A 16,700-nucleotide genomic window follows, 5' to 3' on the forward strand; every position below is an offset into this window, starting at 1 on the left:
CCCTGACCAGGGCCCGGGCCAGGGAGGAGCCTGCAACCGAGGTACATGCCCTTGACCAGAATCGAACCAGGGACCTTTTGGTCCACAGACTGACACTCTATCCACTGAGCCAAACCGGCTAGGGCGAGAATGGAAAGTTTTTTATCAGATTCTTGCTAAGTATTTGTGAGGAACATTTGGAAGAAGAGGATACATTTTAAATTGCTCAAGGGTCCAGTAGATAAGAAACCTGTTGGAGGCTTCTTGATTTTTCTCTCTATATTGCTTTTCTTCCTATGGCTTTGTGGAGCCACAGGACAGAAAGACTTCAGTAATTATGGTCAGCAGCTAATTGGGTGTTTGCGGAACTGTGCCAGGGTATGGTGATGATGATGGTCATAAAGGTGAAGGTAACGTAGCTGAATGTCACACATTTCCAGTGTGTGTAGGCACTGTGCTTTACATGTGACAGCTCATTTGGTCCTAACAGTAATCCTGTTGTTATTCCCACTGCATACATGAGTGAGAGCCTTGGTGAAATTGAGTCCTTTCCTAGGATCACAGAGTTAGAAAGCGTAAGAGTTGAGATTTGAACATAAATGTTCTGACTCCATAGTTTCTGCCCTTCAATCTTACACTTGATGGAAAATTGATTGTGTTTGCCTAATGGCATTTGCAGCAGTCAGATACTATTGAAATAATCTTTAGCTCAGAAAATTTTGTTTTTTTGTTGTTGAAGGTAACATTATCTGATTTTTTTTCTGTTCTCTCCTTTCCCTTCCCCTTTTCTCCCCTCCCCTCCCTTTTTCTCTTCTTTTCTTCCCTTAATACCCAAATGAGGTGGCATGATTTTTCTGAAACAGCCTATCAGCTTTTGTCTTTTCTGTTAGTGAAGTTCTCAGCAACTTCCCTTGAACATTCTCTCCCTCTGAAGCCAGAGGGTGCCCTCTCTTGGTTTCAGCCTCTTCTGTTGGTTTTTACATTTTTTTTTTTTATTTAAGATTTTTTTATTGATTTTTAGAGAGTGAGGAAGAGGGAAAGAGGAACATTGGTCTGAGAAAGTAACATCGATCAGCTGCCTCCTGCACTCCCCCCCCCCCCCCCCCAGTCCCTTACTGGGGATCCCAGGCATGTGCTCTGACCTTGAATCAACTGGCAACCTTTACTTTGGGTGCACAGAAAGATGCTCAGCCAACTGAGCCACACCCACCAGGGCAGCCTCTTCTGTTTTTAAAGACAAAGTTGAATCTGCTCATGGAGAGAGGACGTTGGGTCCTTTAGGAGCCCTTATACTCTCCCTACTCTTTTTCTTTTCTTTTTTTTCCTGAACTTGTAATGGCAGGAAGAAAATAATGGCTATCAGATTTTCTCTTTCAATCTACTAGTTGCAGTCCTGATGGATAGAAGTGATATAGTAAATTGATTGAATGATAGTTCTTTCATGTCCAGAATTTATATTTTGACTAAAACTCATCACTTTTATATATTTACTTTCTTTTTAAAATCTGTATTGTTGAAAGTATTATATATGTCCCCTTTGCCCTCCCCATTGACCCCTTCTAGCCCATTCCCCCCTCTCTCCCCAGGCCCTCACCACCCTATTGTCTGTGTCCATGGATTATGCATCTATGCATGCAAGTTCTTTGGTTGATCTCTCCACCCACTCACCCCCTTCCTGCTGAGATTCTACATCTGATTCCTTTGTATTCATCTTACTCTCCACTCAGGCGAGAAACAGTTTTCACTTTGTGATACTTAGTTACTTCAGAGTTAATGATGGATAAAGAACAGCCATTAAGTTAAAAATTGCATGGCCTTGGACATTTGTGGTCCTCATGAATAATTGAACTTTCAAATTTGCAAATGTTAAGTATTTAGTCCAGTGAATAGTTCTGATTCTGGGTGATTTAGGGATAGTATTCTAGTTTTATTCCGGCTATAAGGCATTCTAAAAATTGAATGAATATAGACAAAAATAAAATTATGATTATCCATATCATCCTATTACCCATCACCTTATTTTATGAAAAAGGAGTAATCATTTTACTAAAGCCTTTTATGTTAAAATTGTTTGACATTGCTTAATGACTTGACAGGCCAGCATATTACCAGCCTGAAGGCTTATTTTCTTAGGAAGATCCACATTCTGTGTTATCATTATGTTGCAATATATTTCTCCATCTAGAGCAGTGGTCCTCAACCTTCCTCATGCCACGACCCTTTAATACAGTTCCTCATGTTGTGGTGACCCCCAACCATAAAATTATTTTCGTTGCTACTTCATAACTGTAATTTTGCTACTGTTAATGAATTGTAATGTAAATATCTGTGTTTTCCAATGGTCTCAGGCTCTACAGCAGTGGTTCTCAACCTGTGGGTTGCGACATTAGAACCACTGCTGTAGAGCCTAAGACCATTGGAAAACACATATATTTACCTTACGATTCATAACAGTAGCAAAATTACAGTTATGAAGTAGCAACGAAAATAATTTTATGGTTGGGGGTCACCACAACATGAGGAACTGTATTAAAGGGTCGCGGCATGAGGAAGGTTGAGAACCACTGGTCTAGAGTGTTGTTTCTTGTAGCCGGGATTCTAGTTAAGGAGGAAGGTTTGTTTTTGGCTTTGTTTATGTTCTTTATTCTATAATTATGTTATTGACTAGCAGCAGTGATGAGAAGTAGGTGATTTAGTGCTGGTGGTGGCCACAATGACAGTAAAAATAACAGTAACCATAGGAGCCAAAGTTTGCATTTCTTGTGTAGCTTTTAAAACTGGAGCCAGTCATCAAAGCAAAATACTATTGTAACTTAAATAACTTAAGGCCGTTGAAAATACATACATAATTATGGGATCTATAGTGCTAAAGGCATTGCCTGCAGAATATACAAAATCCAGCTCTCTAGTAAAACTCCGTTATTTTGCTGATGTCACTGAGTTTCCCAGGTATAAGAAAAAACACTATTTCTTGTCTACTGTTCATACCTCTGACACTTCTAAGACCTAAATAGGAAAGAAATAATTATGCAAGGCTTCATCAGACCTACTTTTTTTCTTGATTACTTCACATAAAATTGCACAGAGCCGATGTATACAGTGGACTCTTTAGTGGTGTCCATTAGCACTAGGGTAGATGACTCTCAATATAAAAAATCACCAATATTCTACCTCCTTGGCTTTTCATGTGTTTTCAGGTGAGTTCCCCTCCTTCTTAAGATACAGTAACGTGCCATTCCTGAAATCCTGGTACAGTTACACCTTTTCTTTGCTTCTTGGGGCTTTTCGTATTTACATTATATTTTGTTTTGTTAGTGGGTCTGGTGTCCCCTTTGAACTTGTAACCGGACAATCAATGGGTCTGGGCTGCCGGTCACTACTTGAGCCAGTTAAGCAGAGGCAGGGTTGAGTCATATATGAGCATTTATTCCAATACTGCCGGCAGTACGGGAGAGCAGCAGGTCATCCACAAAAATCTGCTCTGCAGCCCGCCATAAGCCAGCTGCTTATATAGGGTAGGACAAGGATTACTTGGGGAAGTAGGAAGCTGGGGTGGGATTCCATTGTTTTGGCAACAAGGTTGTTAATCTTTCCATGATAATAGGCAGTTCTTGAAAGAGAATGGTTCAGAAGTTGATTCCCAGGTCCAAGGTTGACTGACTCCTAGGTCCTGGGGGCGTACAACTCCCTGCCAGGTCAGAATGTTCTTTCTCTAACCAACACAAGGCAATCATGGTTAACAGAGCATGATTAATATTTCACATAATCATAACCTGTCCCCAATATTCCATTTTTGCCCCTAACGAACTGGGTTTGCTCAGAGAACTCATCTGATATTTTAGAGGCTGGGACTCATTTGATGTTTTTAAGTGGCTTTAAGACTGTTCTTTAAGTACAGATATTTGGACCCAAAAAGTAGAGGGGAAAGTTGCTTTCAAAAGTTAGAAACAGTACTTTTGTTAGTTTATGAACCTGATTTTTAAAAAATATATATTTTATTGATTTTTTACAGAGAGGAAGGGAGAGGGATAGAGAGTTAGAAACATCTATGAGAGAGAAACATCGATCAGCTGCCTCCTGCACACCCCCTACTGGGTATGTGCCCGCAACCAAGGTTCATGCCCTTGACTGGAATCGAACCTGGGACCCTTGAGACCGCAGGCCGATGCTCTATCCACTGAGCCAAACCGGTCAGGGCGAACCTGATTTTATTTAAGACTTTTCACTGAATCTTTGTATAAGGACTGATTAATCCAGTGGTTCTCAAACTTGAAGGTGCATTCGAATCACTTAGAGAACTTGTTAAAACACAGACCACTGGGCCTGACCACTAGAATTTCAGGTGTGGGATGACCTCAAGAATTTCATGTCTAAGAACTTCCAATCCAAGGTGATACTGGTGCTGCTGCTGGTCCAGGGACCACCCTTTGAGAACTTGGTCTAATTATTCATTATTTCCCTTTTCACAGGACACAGATGCCACTAGGTGGCACTAGAACACCTCAGTTATGAGGTGTCGATCAGCCTTATTGACCAGTTTGTTGATTGCAGGGCTCAGGATTCTGTCAAAGGTACAATCACTAATCTATTGGAATTTAGTAACTTGGAACCTAAATTATCCCATAAAAAAACCAAAAATGTGTTAACCACACCAGACCAGAGAAACTGTAGGACTAAGGAATATACCTCTCATTTCTGCTGCTTTATTTTCAGTTATCCAGGTTACTCAATTGCATTTACCAGAGATAGATAAAGGCCTTGCCAAAAAATGGAATTATACATCTTATATTTATTTTTCTACTAGAGGCCTGATGCACAAAATTCGTGCAAGAGTGGGCCTTCCTTCCCCCAGCTGCCAGCACCAACTTCCCTCTGGCACCCGGGACCCAGGCTTCCCTTGTAGCCCCATAGCCCCGGTTTTGTCCGGCAGGTCGTCTAGTCTAATTAGCGTATTACCCTTTTATTATTATAGAAGTTAATGGATCCTGATTTTGTTATTGATTACATTTCAAAACCACTTTAAAATGATTTATACCTGCTGGTCACATAAATATCATGTCATTGTGTCTTTCTATCAATGGGCCAGTTGTGCCTGGGATAGTGTGTGTTAAGTCACATTTTAAGTTTCCTGTCCTGTTGGCTTCCTTGGTCAGAAAGTTGAGTGGTTTTCTTTTTAAGAGCTCAAGAGAGGAAAGTTTGGGCTACTGTTCACCTCACCTCACCTCATGTTTCCGTGCAGTCTCCCCCCATAAATTTCCAACTATTCTGACACCTCCATTTGTCTTTCTTCCACTGACTGTCCCAACCTGAAAGTTGGTGTGATTTCTCCACATGATGTAATGTGTTCAGATAATTGCTTGCTCTGCTTTCCTGTTAGCTAAGCTCTCCCATTCCCACTGGGATGTCACATTTTTAAATAGTAACTGAGTCACATTTTAGGTTTTAAAACAGGAGATGGATAGTATCTGAATACCGCCTGGGTTTTTCTACACTCTTGAGAATAATCTTTGCTTTGATTCTCCTTCTTTATCTTTGGAGCAGAGGCATGGGTTAGGTTTCAGTGACCTAATAGAACATGAAAATGACTACTACCAAAAAACTGAATTGGAGACACTCAAGCAGATTTTAAAATTAGACCAGCATGTTATCATATACTAGAGGTCCAGTGCACGAAATTCGTGCATGGGTAGAGTCCTTAGTGGCTACTAGCTGCTGGCCGGGGCCTCGCTTTGCCAGTTGCAGCCAGGGCCTCCCTTCCCCAGTTGCCGCCTGCTGGTCGGGGCCTTCCTTCATTCCACACAACTCCCTGGTGGTCAGCGCCCGTCATAGTGAGTGATTGAACTCCCGGTCTGTCAAACTTCTGAGAGGACACTTTGCATATTAGGTTTTTATATATATAGATGTTTGGTCATTGAAAGAATTAAGACTCAGCTAATGCTAGGCTAAGATGTAAACTCATGGCAGATATAGAGCAGACTTAAGGATCATCTTTGAAACATCAGGTTCTTTTTTGAAAGACATAACATTTTGTCTTGTGATAAGAGAAAGGAGCCTTTATTAGGTTAGTGATCAACATTTGAAACCAATGTGATTTTTATAAAAAGACTAGAGGCCCAGTGCACGAAATTCGTGCACAAGTAGGGTCCCTAGGCCTGGCCGGCGATCAAGGCTGATCTGTGGGGTGACTGGCAGGGCAATCAGGGTCCCCCATTGGCACCCACCTTGGCTGGCCTGGGGCTTGTGGGCTGGGGGCAGCTCCTACATTGAGCGCCTGCCTCCTGGTGGTCAGTGCACATCATAGTGACTGGTCGTTCCACCGTTCAGTCGATTTGCATATTAGGCTTTTATTATAAGGATTATTTTATTATCCAGACCTATTTCTCCTTCTTCTGTACTTAGAACTATAATTATATATTTGTGTTCTATATAAGTGTGAAGCGTTAATTATATATAGCAACACTGTCCAATAATAACATGGTATGAGCCAGTTGTGTGCTAGTACTTTAAAATTTTCCATTATGTTCCTTATAAATGGTGAGAAGAAAGAGGCTAAAAAGTATTTTTCAACATGTAATCAATATAAAAATATTTGATGAGCCGTTTTTACTTTTTTAAAAAAAACTTACAGTGCATCTCAGTCTGTACGGCCACATTTCATGTGGTAAACAGCACATGTGGCAAATGGCTTTGTCATAGCAGCAAGTGCAGAGGGTATTTCTCTTTTCAGTGACTGTCAGAGGAAGGCAAGAAATTATAAGGGTACTTACATCAGTTTTGCAGGTTTTAGCAGTTTTGGTGAGTATTCAAATCAAACCAGTTGGTAAAACAAGATAATACTATCCATTGGTTGGTTGTTGGTGGTGTTGTTGCACTTGTCACTCCTCTGCCACTGGTGTGCTTACTCTTTTAGGTTTTTCCCCAAGTTTTTTAGCACCTTAAAATGACTTAACTTTGGAGATCTTATGAATATTGGCTTCTGTTTGAAATGTCATGCTATTTGAATCCACACCTCCAAAACTTCCTATTTTGTAGCTGATGTGGTAAATTACTTTCTTATGCTATTGGGCAAGGCAGGGAGATTCAGCCTCTTCAGCAGCCAGATATACTCTAGTTGCAGTAAACAATTAGGCCTGTGAGCAATTGACCTTGGAAATGTTCTAATTTGCTTGTCCCTTGGTGCTGCTTAAGGCGCTGGCTTTCTCTGTGGGTGGGAGTTATGAACCCAGTTTGGAGAAGCTTTAGAGGCACTTGAGGCAAGCTCCAAACAGATGTGCTTCTTGCTTCATCTTTGCATGTGACCAAGTTGCAAGAGGCATGTTCCTCGCATGCATTTCTTTGAATGCCTTGTGGAATCAGACACTTCCGCCTAAAGTTGAGAGGAAGCTTCGTTTACCTTTAGGTCTACCTTTCCCCTTCCTTCCAGCACTGTTTGCCATAATGATGGCTGATTAAAAATGATTTCATCACTATTTCATCATATTTCTTAAGTTCACTGAAAGAGGACATAGAAGGCACCTTTTATGGTTTTGTCTTTATTACTACTGTTGTAGTGTCAGATCTGGAAGCTAGCTGAATAAGTGAAGAGAAGGAAATGTTAATTGGAAAAGTTATACACAGTGAGAAATAATAGGTAATACTCCGTAGACAGAGGAGAGAGAATATGTGTAAAATGTAGTTACATGCTATAAACTGGTGGTGGCAGCAGTGATGGCTTTTGCTCCCACACAAAGATTTAGGCTTCCTTTTCTTTGGGGCAGTGCTTGGGCAACATAATTTTCTCCCTTGACTGTTGTATAATACTGGTTCAAAACATTTACTTGAGTTTGGTTGGCTTTCACTATTCTTAGATGATTTCTGATACTTTGTTGATAAATTACTAATATTTATTGGCCCATGGGCTCATAAAGCTAATAAATAATTTAGTTAGCAGGTAAGACAAATATAAGGAAAGCTACATAGTAGTAAATGGTATGTTTCAAATGAGGAGATGATGAGTCTGTTTGTCCCACTCACGACTTTTTACATTATGACCTAACAGCCTGAATTTCTATCCAGTTGGCACACATCTTTTGTAGATGACACTAGGCAACCTACCAATGACAAACATACAGTGCTGTTTGTGTATTTACCTGCCATGTTCTAAATACCTCATGGGTATTCATTCATTTAATCCTGCAACAATGCTGTAAGGGTAGGTAGGTAACATAATTAATTGCTGTTTTACATATGAGTACACTGAGCCTTTCTCAATCCTTTTCCTTCTGTGTGACTTTTCCCTTCTTGTTTGCAATGAGCTCTGAGATCATTTCTCTTACCCACCCTGCGCCTGTGCTCATTGGAGGGACAGCCCTTTTGCTGAGCTCGGCCATCATTGTATCTGAAGATTGCAGTCTATTCTATACTAATGCTCATTATTATTTATAAGGTTCCCTTGCTGGGCTTAGAACAAAAGGCTTTGACTAGGAAGGACTGTATTAAAAATCTTGATTACCATGAATTGTTTCTGCTGTACAGATCATCCTTGCTTGATCATGCCTTTGGCCATGACCAAAACATCTGGCATTTACTCTCTGAAAAATGGAAGCTATTAATTTCTATACCCATTTTAAACTGTTGAGCCTGGTTTACAAGAATGTTCATGATGTCACTGGCTATACCCCTCCTTCCGCTCTGTGTGCTCCAGCTGGAGAAACTGGGTCGAGTTCCACCATGTGCTCTGTCAAGCCTCCTTGCCTTTGCTCACATGACTTCCTTTCCCTACAATGCTCTCTCCCTGCTGACTGCTGACTGCTTGAAGGGCACTTACTCATCTTTCCAGGCGAAGCATAAGTATTAGGTTTTTCTACAGACATTCTTCCCCTACCCAGACCCAATGGCCCTCTTTGGTTCCTCTGTGTTGGTTGTGCATTCATTTATCAAAACAGTACAGCACTTCTTTGCATTTAATTGTTTGTAAGTCCACGTTCCCACCATGAGATCCAGTTTGAAAAGGCCAGTAAATAGCCCGTTTCCCAACCAAGTCCTGTCTCTGTTGCAACTGCCCAACTCTGCCATAAAAATATATGAACGAATGGGTCTGATTTACAGTAGTGGGCTGCACCTTACTGACTCCTGGTCTAGGTAAACCTCATTCTGTGATAGTCTCTGTTCATATATATAAGGCTAATAAGGATGGGTTCAAGTTTATAAAATCAATGTATACAGTAATACCTGGAAAGGAATTATGGAGAAAATAACATAAATGTTCTTGTAAATAACCTTTTTTTTTTTCTGGCCATTTCAATTAATTATTGGTAGAAAATAATTTTTAATTTCACGTAAAAGAGTATAATGTGAGCCTTGGCAGTCTCTATCTCATGGGTTTGTAATAACTCGTACTTGAAAGTTCTAGAGTCAGGCCTGTTTATGGTGAAGTTCATGTGATTTCCTCCTTTCTTAAGCCCTTTACATTTTCTGGAGTTAGTTCCACAAATACATACTCTAGATACAAGACCCTTATCAAGTGTATGATTTGCGAGTACTTTTTCCTGTTCTGTGCATTGCCTTTTTACTTTCTTGATAGTGTTCTTTGAAACATAGACGTTTTTAATTTTGATGAAGTTCAGTGATCTATTTTTATTTTGTTGATTGTGCTTTGGGTATCATACCTAAGAATCCATCGCCAAATCTAAGGTTATGAAAAGTTAATCCTATTTTTTCTAAGAGTTTTATATTTATAGCTATTACATTTAGGTCCATTTTGAGTTAATTTTTGTATATTTTTTTAATTTAAGGTCAAATTTCATTTCTTTGCATGCACGTGGCTATCCAGTTGTCCCAGCTCTGTTCTTTCCCCAATGAATGGTCTTGGTACCATGTCGAAAGTAAGGTGACCACACAAGTTTATTTTTGGACTCTCAATTCTGTTCCATTGCTGAAGTTTTGTATGCCTGTCTTTGTGCCTGCACCACACTGACTTGTTGTTGTTGCTTTGTAGCAAATTTTGAAATTAGGAAGTATAGTCCTCCAGTTTTGTTCATCTTTTTAAAGATTGTTTTGGTTGTTTGAGATCCCTTGTAATTCTATATGAATTTTAGGATCAGCTGTCCATTTCTACTAAGAACCTAACTGGGATTCTGATGGGATTTTATGAATCTGTAGATTAATTTGGGGAGTATTACCATCTGAACAATATTAAGTGTTCCGTTTCCATGTATTTTTACATATTTACATTTTTCATGTTATTTTTACATTTTTTAGATATTTTAAAATTTCTTTCAATAACGTTTTCAGAGTATTAGTTTTACACTTTTTTGTTAATTTATTCCAAAACATTTTACTCTTTTTGATGTTAATATAAATGGAATTGTTTTCTTAATTTCATTTCAGATTATTCATTACAAATAGAATTGATTTTTATATGTTAATCTTAAAGCCTGCAACTTTACTGAAATTGTTTATTAGTTATATATATATATATATATATATATATATATATATACACAACACACACACACACACATATACATGTATATATAAATGGGATATATATGTATATATATATATATAGTGGATTCCTTAGGATCAGAGCATACCGTCTACAAATAGAGATAGTTTTATTTTTCCCTTTCCAATCTGGTTGCTTTTTATTTATTTTTCTTGCTTAATTGCCCTGACTAGAAAGTAGAGTACAATGTTGAATAGAAATGGTGAGAACTGACACTCTTATCTTATTCCTGATCTCAGGGCAAAAGCTTCTAGTCTTTCCTCATTAAGTCCTGTATAAAGTTAGCTGCAGGATTCCCTCTGGCTGTGTCCTTCCAGCACCCTCTATTGAGAAAGTTTAACATGCCACTGTAAAAGGAGATGCTCAAAGCAATTCCATTCATTACCCGAGAGTGTGTATTAGAAGATAAATTTGAGCTGAGTGGCAACAAATTGGTTAAGTGGAACAGCACACGAATAAGCAAGTGGAATAAAGCCTTAAAGGTGTGTGATAGAAACCTATGTTCATAGGCAATCCTAGCCAAGGACCTATAGGAGAAATTCCATACAGAAGGTGAAGAGAAAAAGATGGGTAGGTGTTTCCTGGGAGAGGTTACTTCTGAGGAAAGCAAAGGTGAGAAGAGGTGTGAAGTCCTTGGTGTCAGGTTCTGTGAAGAGTTTTTACCCTACTTGGTAGTTTAGCCACCAGTTTCATGGGTGCTGGCAGAAGACAGGAGACTTCTGGATGAGAGACAGAGGTCTTTATTTCTTGTTGCACATCAAGCAGTGTATCATGTGCCCATGGGTTTGCCTTGCTGCCCCAAGTCCTTCCGGGATTGATAGGGAAGGGTCCAGAGTGATTCTGCAGTGGGTTTGTGTCACAGCTCTGGGATCCAGATTTCTCCAGTGGGCAGTAAACCTGGAGGAAGACATTATCTTACTATACTGCCCTCTGCTTTGGGGGAAACACTGTCCCAGTCTGCCAAAGCTCTGTTCATTGTACAGACATCCTTGAAGAGAGAGTTTGCAACAAAAGGGCCCTTCATGCCCCTGCTTGCAAACTGTGCCGAGATGTGTGAGACCTATTAAGAATTGTTTCCCAACACCTGGCAGATTCAGGGACCCACAAGCCATTCAGATTGAAGATTAACTTCAGTTTGGGCCTGAGATTTTTGCCACCACATGTTACAGCTTCAGCACTTACATCAGGAAGATGTAAGACATCTCTTCATGTAGGAAGGGCATGGTTGCTGCTGGCTTCCTTTCTTCTTTCCCTTTTTGCCAGATGAGCCAGCACAATACTTGGTTGGCTGAGCAGAATAACTTAGGACTTGAAAAATTCTGGAATCAAGTAACCTGGGTTCAGACTCAGTTCTGCCAATTAATAGCATTGTGACCTTAAATAAGTTTGATTTTCACATCTGTAAAATAGTGATAGTATTGTAAACTAGCAACTAGTACCTAATGACTACTTAACTATGTGTCCACAAATACTTCCCTTATTCCAGTTTTATTTAGGGTTGATATGAGAATTAAATAATGTGTGTAAAATGTTCCCCACTGTGCTTGGCACATAGCACTAACATGATTTCATTTTTGTTAATAATTATTTAGGCCCTTTGCAGGTGAGAGAGAGGGATCCTTTGACGTTCTTGGCTCAAAATGAGTATTACACAGAATTAATATTGTAACAGTTTAATATTATACTGGTAGTCATGAGGTAACATGCAAATTCTGCCACCTACTAGCTGTACGACTTTGAACCAATTACCTTCACTTCTTTGCATATGGACGGTATCTCTTTTTCATGGTTGTTCCTAGTTTGAAGCAGTTTATACACTTTGTTATGCAGGATTTACTTCTCGTTGGTCAGACCAGAAACACTTGCTTTGGTTATAAGAATCAGTGGGAAAAACTTAAAGTATATAGCTTTCTATTGAGATGGAGAATGGCACCGGGATGTGTGTTGAGGGCCAAGTGTGTGTGTGTGTGTGTGTGTGTGTGTGTGTGTGTGTGTGTAAGGAGTATGGGCATTATCTTCTTTTTTTTTTTTTTAGGGTGTCACATATTTGTCCTCATCCCCCCATTCCCATCCCCCCCTCCCCACGCATGCCCCAACCCCCTGTTGAACTTAACCGTTGGATAGGCTCATATGCATGCACACAAGTCCTTTGGTTGAACTCTCCCCCTCCCCCCACCCTCCCCTATCCTCCCTCTGAGGCCCGATAGTCCGATCGATGTCTCCTTGCTTCTGGTTCTGTTCTTGTTCCTCAGTCTATGTTGTTCATCATTTCCCCTAGATGAGCAAGATCATATGTCACTAGATATATACTTATGAGAACTGAATGTGAGACGGGCAATAATAGTTATGCTGACAGGCAGATGGATCAGTCTGTAGTGAGTTTCTTTCTGGACCAACAGTTCTATTGAGACCCAATTTCAATGTCCTCCAGTTCCTTATGTGTACATGTCAGCACTGACCCCTCAGCTCTGGATGGTGGATAAATGGTGGTAACGGAGGTCCTACTCCCTCTGGTTTGGTCTCGGCCGGACCCAGGGGCACGGCTTCACCCGGACTAAGGGGCACGTGGCCTCACCCGGATCTAGGGACACATGGTCTCACCCGGACCCAGGGACGCTTGGGCTCTCCCAGACCCAGGGGCACGTGGCCTCACCCGGGCCTAGGTGCACGAGGCCTCACCCAGATCCAGGGACACATGGTCTCACCCGGACCCAGGGACGCTTGGGCTCTCCCAGACCCAGGGGCACGTGGCCTCACCCGGGCCTAGGTGTACGAGGCCTCACCCGGATCCAGGGACACATGGTCTCACCTGGACCCTGGGACGCTTGGCCTCTCCCAGACCCAGGGGCACGTGGCCTCACCCGGATCCAGGGACACATGGTCTCGCCCGGACCCAGGGGTGCGTGGCCTCTCTCAGACCCAGGGGCACGTGGCCTCACCTGGACCTAGGTGCACGAGGCCTCACCCGGATCCAGGGACACATGGTCTCACCCGGACCCAGGCGCGCTTGGCCTCCCCTAGACCCAGGGGCACGTGGCCTCACCCGGGCCTAGGTGTACGAGGCCTCACCCGGATCCAGGGACACATGGTCTCGCCCGGACCCAGGGGTGCGTGGCCACTCTCAGACCCAGGGGCACGTGGCCTCACCTGGACCTAGGTGCACGAGGCCTCACCCGGATCCAGGGACACATGGTCTCGCCCGGACCCAGGGGTGCGTGGCCTCTCTCAGACCCAGGGGCACGTGGCCTCACCCGGGCCTAGGTGCACGAGGCCTCACCCGGATCCAGGGACACATGGTCTCACCCGGACCCTGGGATGCTTGGCCTCTCCCAGCCCCAGGGGCACGTGGCCTCACACGGGCCTAGGTGCACGAGGCCTCACCCGGATCCAGGGACACATGGTCTCACCCGGACCCAGGGGTGCGTGGCCTCTCCCAGGCCCAGGGGCACATGGCCTCACCTGTACCTAGGTGCACGAGGCCTCCCCCAGATCCAGGGACACATGGTCTCACCCGGACCCAGGGGCGCTTGGCCTCTCCCAGACCCAGGGGCTCTTGGCCTCACCCGGGCACGGGACCCAGCGTCATCCGGATCCAGGGGCACTTGGCCTCACCCGGACCCGGAATCCGGCCTCACCTGGACCCAGGGGCACACGGCCCCACCCAGACCCAGGGACGCGAGGCCCCACCCATACCCGGAGGCGCGCGACCACTCCCGAACCCAGAGGCGCGCAACCCCGCCCGCACCCCGGTCCCAGCGGGGCCCCGTCCTCCCGATCCCAATTCCCGCCGGTCAACCCCCCCCAGCAATCCCCCCGGCCATCCTGCCAGAGCTCCAGGACGGCCGCCGCAGAACTTGTCGGGCGGCCGCCCGGCGAAGCTCCGGTGCGCCCGGTGCGTGGCTGCGGGCCGGTCCGGCGTCACCGCGCCGGCCCCTGGGTCCGCAGCGGTGGCCGGTCGCCGAGCATGAGCACCCGGCCTCCCCCGGGGCACCGAGATTCCTGAAGGACTCGGAGGCCAGCAAGCGCGGAGTCCCCCGCCCCACGTCTCACAGGGGCCCGTCTGTCCACGCTCGGCAGCAAGTGGAGCCGCCCCCCCAGCCGGAGACCGCCGGGGGGACCGCGCCGAGCACGCTCCAGGTCGCCACTGCGTCACCCGAGCCGCAGTTCCCAAAGCGTGGTCCCTGGGTCATCTGCATCAGCATCATCCCGCATACCCCTCTTATTCTAGCTGCAGAGCATCCACTCAGCCAGCCCTACGGTGGTCTTGGGTGGTGTCTGCTCCGCTCTCCCGCCGCAGCCCCAAAGCTGTTGTGGCAGGCAACATCCAGGCCTCCGCCCTATGCCTCCATCCCAGTCCTCCCTTGTATAGTTAAGTCCCGATTGCTGCTGGTGCCACCGGGAGGGCTCTCTTTGTCTATAAAGGGAAGAGTTGCTGTGCAGGAGACACTCCTATGGGCCAGGTCTTGGTGCAGCAAGGCTTTGGCGCTCACTGAATCTGTCTGTTGGATGTGTTCCTTATGTGCGTGGTTGAAGTCTGGTGTCATTTCCCACAGACCACCAGATGCCCTCGTTTCTGGGTCCCCAATGGGGCGTAGATCAGCCACTGCCCTAGGCTCTCAGCAGGGATTACAGCAAGAACTGTAGTTTCCTCCTCCTGTCTGAGTGGCCCTGGAGCAGTCCGACTAGAACAGCAGTTCATCAGGTCCGCTGCCAGAGGGCAGGCCACCCACATGCATAAGCCGTTGCTTGGAGCGTAGGTGCGCCTGCAAGACTTGCGGGGCGGGTCTTCAAAACGTGCGGGGCGGGTCCCAGGGCGGGGCGGGTCTCAGGGCGGGACGGGTCCCAGGGCGGGGCGGGGTCTCAGGGCGCCAACAGGCCATGGTGCGGCTAGCCGCGATGGCTGCGAGTCTGCTCCTTCTGCCTTCCAAGTTTCCAAGTCCCCTCGTTCCGCGCTCCAGCGCAGCAAACACTGATTGCTGGGCGCACCTCCGCAAGAGTCCCGCCTCTCCCCGCAGGCATCTGGGTCTCCCGCGGGTCCCCAGAAGCTGGATTTCAGGGAGATGGAGAGCTAATCTCCCCTAGGTTTGGAACAAAAGCCACTTTCCCCCGCCACCAGCCCGACCCACGCGCCTCCGCACCTCGTCCCCTCCGATTTTGCTGGTCTCCTCTTCCCTCTTAGCTGTAGATCTGCCGTTCAGCCATCTCTCCTGTAGTTCTGGGCTGCAGACGCTCTGTCCTCCAGTCGTGCCCCTGAAATTGCTGTGCGCGGCGCCGCTCGCAGTTCCCCTGTTCAGCCCAGCCGTCCTCCTGATTCTCCTCCGTCAAAATGGCCAGAGGACTTGAAAGTAAGATGAGAACTCCTAAGAATCCTCCAAATCGGTGTTGGCGGCGTCCGGGGCCCCGAGGATCTCAGTGCGCAGCTCGGCCAGGTCGGTGGCGCGGCTGAGCCCCTCCTGCATAAAGATGGTCTCTTCCTTCACCGAGAGCCGCTGCGCCGAGTCCGCGGCCGCTGCCACAGCCGCCGCCGCGGCCCCCACGAGTCCATGGCCCCGGCTGTGGCTGCGGTACTGACTGAGAGGAGCAGCTGCCCGGTCTGGGGAGACGCGAGCAGCAGTCGCCACCCTCAGCAGTCCATGTTTCAGTTGTATTTCCGAAACTGCCATGCGAGGCAACAGATCAGCCTTTCACCTCCGCCGCCATCTTTTTTTCTCCATCGGGCATTATCTTCTTAAGAGAAAAAAAGGAGCCATTTATAATAGGGTCTGAGAAGCAGGAATGTGTTCTAGTTTCAGAAAAATTAGTATAGGATTTAATTTCAAGCAAAAAGGATCAGAGCTCCTGTGGGATAAACTAAAATAGACATTTAAACCAGTTAACAAAGAAAGATTATGTAACGTGTTACATAGAAGATGCAGCTTGTTAGTCTGTTCTCTTGTAATGGGACCTTCCAGAGTTCTTAGGTAGTTTGGGAGTTTGTTGAGTTGGAAGGAATTACCCTGTATCTGCCATATCTTTGTTCTCTCAATGCTAAGTTTATGAGTTCATTTGGACCTCGGCTGGGACTCAGTAATAGTGAAATGGGGAGTGTTCTTATCAGTAACTTGTTTCTAATTTTATAATTTTCAAAGTGCACCTGCGTTTAGGTACTTAATAATTGGGAAGCAGAATACAAATAGTGTTGCTCTAATGAACCCTAACAGATTCATATACCAAATCCCACCCAGAAACTTTCCTT

The 16,700-nt window shown here is 45.0% G+C and overlaps 1 protein-coding gene across 2 annotated transcripts in view; it reads left to right on the forward strand.

Moving 5' to 3' along the window:
- The window catches only part of NSMCE2 (NSE2 (MMS21) homolog, SMC5-SMC6 complex SUMO ligase), a 224,753-nt gene that overhangs the window by 15,190 nt on the left and 192,863 nt on the right, over positions 1-16,700 (forward strand). The window lies entirely within an intron of this gene.

This window comes from Eptesicus fuscus, chromosome 19, assembly GCF_027574615.1.
Source record: "Eptesicus fuscus isolate TK198812 chromosome 19, DD_ASM_mEF_20220401, whole genome shotgun sequence".
Classification (NCBI taxonomy): Eukaryota; Metazoa; Chordata; class Mammalia; order Chiroptera; family Vespertilionidae; genus Eptesicus; species Eptesicus fuscus.